The sequence below is a fragment of the Entelurus aequoreus genome, linkage group LG02 (assembly GCF_033978785.1).
Source record: "Entelurus aequoreus isolate RoL-2023_Sb linkage group LG02, RoL_Eaeq_v1.1, whole genome shotgun sequence".
NCBI classification, from domain to species: domain Eukaryota; kingdom Metazoa; phylum Chordata; class Actinopteri; order Syngnathiformes; family Syngnathidae; genus Entelurus; species Entelurus aequoreus.
Window position 1 is genome coordinate 71,600,569 of NC_084732.1, and position 5,566 is coordinate 71,606,134.

The window sequence follows — 5,566 nt, forward strand, 5'->3', positions numbered from 1 at the left end:
GTGAGAGACAGTCAGCCACAGGGTTGGCTTTACCAGCCACATACTGAATGTCCATAGTGAACTCAGAGATGGCCCCCAAGTGACACAGCTGACGGGCTTTGACATGGCAAAAATCAGAGGTTTGTGGTCAACAAAAGCCGTGGAAAACCGACCCTCCAACAGTAAACAAAATGGTGTGTGGCAAGATTCAGTGCCAACAAATCTCGGTCAAATACACTGTACTTCCGCTTGTTATCTCGCAGTTTACGACTGAAGAACGCAAGGGGTTGCCACGCACTCGCAACCCGCTGTTCGACCACTGCGCCCACGACGACATCGAACACATCTGTTGTCAAAGCCACGGGCGCCACGGAAACAGGGTGGGCAAGGAGAGCAACGTCTGCGAGAGCGGACTTCGCCCTTTGAAAAGCTTGGACTCTGTGAAGAGTCCGTTCGAGGCAATCGTTCGCCTTTTTGTTCCGCAGGGCACAATGAAGAGGCTGCAGGAGGTGGGCAGCGCGAGAAAGGGACTGATTATAAAAATGAATCATGCCCAAAAACTCCTGCAGCGCTTTAGCAGTGGTGGGACAAGGGATATCTGCTAGTGCTTGCACTTTTGAAGCCAAAGGAATCACACCTAGCGACAGAATGCGGTGACCTAAGAAATCGATCTCCGGCAGCCCAAACTGACATTTAGCAGGATTGACGATCAGGCCGTGCTTGTCAAGACGTGTGAACACCTGCGTTGGGTGAAACCGGTGCTCCTCTGCTGAAGGAGTTGCCACCAAAATGTAATCAAGATAAATGAACATAAAAATGAGGTCTCGCAACACAGAGTTCTTTAATCTTTGAAAAGTTTGTGCCACCCCCTACAGACCAAAAGGCATACGCAGGAACTCAAAAAACCCAAACGGGGTCTTTACTGCGGTTTTGAGCACGTCCTCGGCACGCACCGGTACCTGGTGATAACCACTGACCAAGTCTACTTTCGAAAAAATGGTGGCACCCGCCAGGCGTGCCGAAAAGTCCTGGATGTGTAGGATAGGGTAGTAGGTTGTGCGTTGTGATGCTAACAACGCAGCGAGGCCCACGGTTTATTAGAACATCTCAAAATGCCTAATTGCTCCAAAATAGCAAACTCCTCTTTAGGAATGGCCGATTTAGCCGAGTCGAGGGGGGGAACTTTGGCAAAAACTGGCAGGCCCACCATGGGAATGAAATGTTTAACACCATGTTTAGTGTCCGCAGTGGAAAAAGCGGGAGTGATCAGTGACAGAAAATCTACCAGCAAACGCTGAAAAATGTCACCAGATGCTAAATAATTAACATGTGTTAACGGTCCGAGTCCTCCCGCCTTACATGTAGCAGTTGAAAAAGATACAGCATCAATCAAACGGCGGTTAGCAACATCAACAAGCAGTCCATTAGTGCACAGAAAATCCGCACCAATAATGGGGACCGTGATGGCGGTGATGACAAAGTCCCACCGGAATTTGCGTCCATGGAAGCACACAGTCACCAACCTGGAGCCGAAAGTCTCGATTGACGAGCCGTTAGCTGCACTCAGCCGTGGCCCGCAGCCACCGACCACCTTGTTCGTGGCGGGCAGCAGGCTGACTGGTGAACCGGAGTCCACCAGGAAACGTCTCATTGACGACGAATCGGTAATTAAGAGCAGCTCGCTTGCTTTGCCGGCGCCCACAGCCGCTACTCGACGCCGGCATTGGAGTTTCCCAGGGCCATGAAGGAGCATGGAGGCATACACCCTCGAGCTTTGGCGCCAAATTGTTGATGGAAGAAGCACAGGCTTGCCTCGTGATGCTTCCCAGTAGCAACTCCCGCCACTACCGCCGGGTACGCATCCTCCATCGTCTGCGGGGCGCCTGCTTCTACGCTCTACACGGCAAACCCTTCACTTCTTCAGCCAAGCCCTGGTAGTGGCCGGAGGCCAGAGAAGCGGAGTTAGCCAACACCGCACGGACCGGATGTGGAAGCTGCCGCAGGACAAGATGCGGGAAAATGAACCCGTCCTCATCGGAGCTCAGCAGCGACAGCATATTGTCCATCAAATCCACAGCGGTACTATCGCCCAGATCAGGCAGGGAAAAAGTCGATCTGCCCTCTCAGCATCAAATGTAGTGAATCCCCGAAGCAGAAGATTCTTGAGGGCAGTGTATTTGCCGCTCTGTGGAAGTGCTCGCAATAGCTGCATTGCACAATGAGTGGTTACGTGGTCGAGGGCTGTTACAACCATGTAATACGGGGAGTCGTGGAAAAGTGCCTCGATGTGCTGGAACCATGATACCGGGTACCTCTGCCAGAACTCCGGTTGCTGTAGTTGAGGCGACATGGCCGATGAAGACACACCGTCCTCTTATGGAGGAAGAGGAAGGTAATTCGGGGTCAACAATGTGGCAAACGCAGGGAACACAAAGCTGTTGTTTCTCTCAGGCCTTTATTGTAAGACTGCCAACATGAACAAGAACTGCGCCTTAACAGTGCACTCAAGAAGACATGAAAACCACCCCCATTGTACTGGGTGTCAGCATGGTCCTATAGTGCCCGCCACAATACACACATTTTATTTATACACACGCTGTTCAAATATGGACAGACAGATATTTTTTTACACTCAGACTCATAATATCCACACACGCAAATTTGATTACGCGCACACAGATTGAGATATGCGTTACTAATTTAAAAAAATAAGTTTGCTACAATAATACTTCCATACAAATTCTTGTAAACAATAGAGGCCCGAGTCGGCCAAACAATTAGCTATGCTACGGGCTACATCATCGTTTGCGAGGCTCGCAAGAGTAATAACGGATTATAATACTAACTGGTCTATTGCCAAACACAGTAGACACTGATTCAATTAAAAGTAGTTTTTGGGGCGATCATTATTTTACTGGAGGACGGTGATGCTACTGTCTTACATTAGAAGGCTAAGCTAGCTACACAACAACTCAAGCTAACATTGCTAATGTGTCATTCACACATTTCTAACCTATTGTTATTACTTATGGCTTCATTGTCTCCTCCATTGCCATAATTAGTATTTAATTAGTATAGTCACTGAGTCCACCATTAAAATTTGTTTTTGGTAAAAACCATGTCTGTAAAAGTTTTTGGTTGAAACGGGACTCTTCACAGCACACACTAAGATACATTGACGTCACACTTGGGGAAAATTCCAAACGGATCGTTTGGAGGAAGTATGAAGGATGGCAAGCTTGTTTCATAAATATCTCCACAATGACTCCACAGTTTGATTTAAATTTTTCGGGACTTATGCAGATCCCAAATACACATAAGCAAGTACCAATAAGTAAAAAAAAGTCAGTTTTGCATAATAGGCCCCCTTTAGCAAAATCACACTATTTAGTTTTTTATTTGTAAAAAAAGGAAACAATCCCATACGATGTTCCTTCCATACCACAAATGTGTGCGGCTTGGTCTTTCACATAAAATCCCAAAAAAATAGAGTGGAAAGTAAATGTACGAACCCCTCATTGTACCAACTTTTCGATTTACAAACCAATGACTAAATGAAAATATGCTTTGGCGTACAAACCCTGTCTCAGAATGTGAATGTTTTATCTGCCCACTGTGTGCCTCGCAGTGCAGCCATTTTATGTCCGGCAGCACATCCATTGTGAATGTTCGAACTGAGAAACGTAATTTTTTTTGCAAATAATCACTAACTTAGAATTTAATGGCAGCAACACATTGTAAAAAAGTTGACAGAGGGGCATTTTTACCACTGTGTTACATGGCCTTTCCTTTTAACAATACTCAGTAAATGTTTGGGAACTGAGAAGATCAAATTTTGAAGCTTTTCAGGTGGAATTCTTTCCCATTCTTGCTTGATGTACAGCTTAAGTTGTTCAACAGTCCGGGGGTCTCCGTTGTGCTATTTTAGGCTTCATATTGCGCCGGTCTGGACTACAGGCAGGCCAGTCTAGTACCCACACTCTTTTACTACGAAGCCACACAGTTGAAACACATGGCTTAGCATTGTCTTGCTGAAATAAGCAGGGGCGTCCATGATAACGTTGCTTGGATGGCAACATATGTTGCTTCAAAACCTGTATGTACTTTTCATCTTTAATGGTGCCTTCACAGATGTGTAAATTACCCATGCCTTGGGCACTAATACACCTCCATACCATCACAGATGCTGGCTTTTGAACTTTGCGCCTGTAACAATCCGGATGGTTCTTTTCCTCTTTGGTCCGGAGGACACAACATCCACAGTTTCCAAAAACAATTTGAAATGTGGACTCATCAGATCACAGAACACTTTTCCGCTTTGCATCAGTCCATCTTGGATGAGCTCAGGCCCAGCAAAGCCGGCGGCGTTTTTGGGTGTTGTTGATAAACGGCTTTCGCTTTGCATAGTAGAGTTGTAACTTGCACTTACAGATGTAGCCACAAACTGTAGTTACTGACAGTGGGTTTCTGAAGTGTTCCTGAGCTCATGTGGTGATATCCTTTACCCACTGATGTCGCTTTTTGATGCAGTACCACCTGAGGGATCGAAGGTCACGGGCTTAGCCGCTTACGTGCAGTGATTTCTCCAGATTCTCTGAACCTTTTGATGATATTAAGGACCGTAGATGGTGAAATCCCTAAATTCCTGGCAAGTTCTTAAACTGTTCGACAATTTGCTCACGCATTTGTTCACAAAGTGGTGACCTTGTTTGTGAATAACTGAGCATTTCATGAACGCTGCTTTTATACCCAATCATGGCACCCACCTGTTCCCAATTAGCCTGTTCACCTGTGGGATGTTCCAAATAAGTGTTTGATGAGCATTCCTATACTTTCTCAGTCTTTTTTGCCACTGTGCCAGCTTTTTTGAAACATGTTGCAGGCGTCAAATTCCAAATAAGCTAATATTTGCAAAAAATAACAAAGTTTTGCAGTTCGAACATTAAGTATCTTGTCTTTGCAGTCAATTCAATTGAATATAGATTGAAAAGGATTAGCAAATCATTGTATTCTCTTTTAATTTACGATTTACACCACGTTTTGGGGGTTTGTACATTGGTCATACTTCATGGGTTTATACACAATAAAAAAAGACAAAAGATTTTGTGATAATAAATAATAATATTGACATAATCATTATGGTATCGACTTTGTACCGCTCTTGTAGTTGGTACTGTTACAGTTAATGTCTGCGTAGATCCACCCATTTGATTACATTCAGGAGCACTAGCTTGCCGTTAGCGGTTAGCTATTGAATTTTCCTATGGTGTGTAGTGGAGCATGTTTAGCTATTCCTCGTCCTGTAGGGATGATACTTGTAAGAAACTTACCTTATTTGTTGCCATGGCGGCGAGGATTAGTGATTTAGAAGTAGCTAAAACACTACTGACTGCGAATGGACGTTAGCCGCTAACTCGCTAACGGCTAACAAGCACAAGTGCTAAGAGCGGTGCTTCAATGTTTATAGCTTCAAAATGCGTCCATTCTCCCTCTTCTATCTCCCCACTGTTTCTGCTTGTAAGTACTCCGTGCGTATGCGTTACCAAATTTGCGTGTCTGCTCGTTTTACTGGCAATGTCATGTCATG